This window comes from Arachis duranensis, chromosome 3, assembly GCF_000817695.3.
Source record: "Arachis duranensis cultivar V14167 chromosome 3, aradu.V14167.gnm2.J7QH, whole genome shotgun sequence".
NCBI classification, from domain to species: domain Eukaryota; kingdom Viridiplantae; phylum Streptophyta; class Magnoliopsida; order Fabales; family Fabaceae; genus Arachis; species Arachis duranensis.
In genome coordinates, this window is record NC_029774.3 from 76,262,297 (window position 1) to 76,262,549 (window position 253).

The following is a 253-nucleotide window of genomic DNA, read 5'->3' on the forward strand; positions in this document are numbered from 1 at the left end:
CCGGTTGGTTCCCGCTCCTACTGGAATAGAATCCATTGATTATTTTGCGTCTGTCACTAACGCCCGGCAGGTTAAAAGTTTGAAGCACGTCACAGTCATTCATTACCGGAATCCTACTCGGAATACCACAGACAAGGTTAGACTTTCCGGATTCCCAGGATCCTACTCGGAATACCACAGACAAGGTGAGACTTTCTGGATCCTCATAAATGCCGCCATCTATCTAGCTTATACCACGAAGATTCTGTTGGGA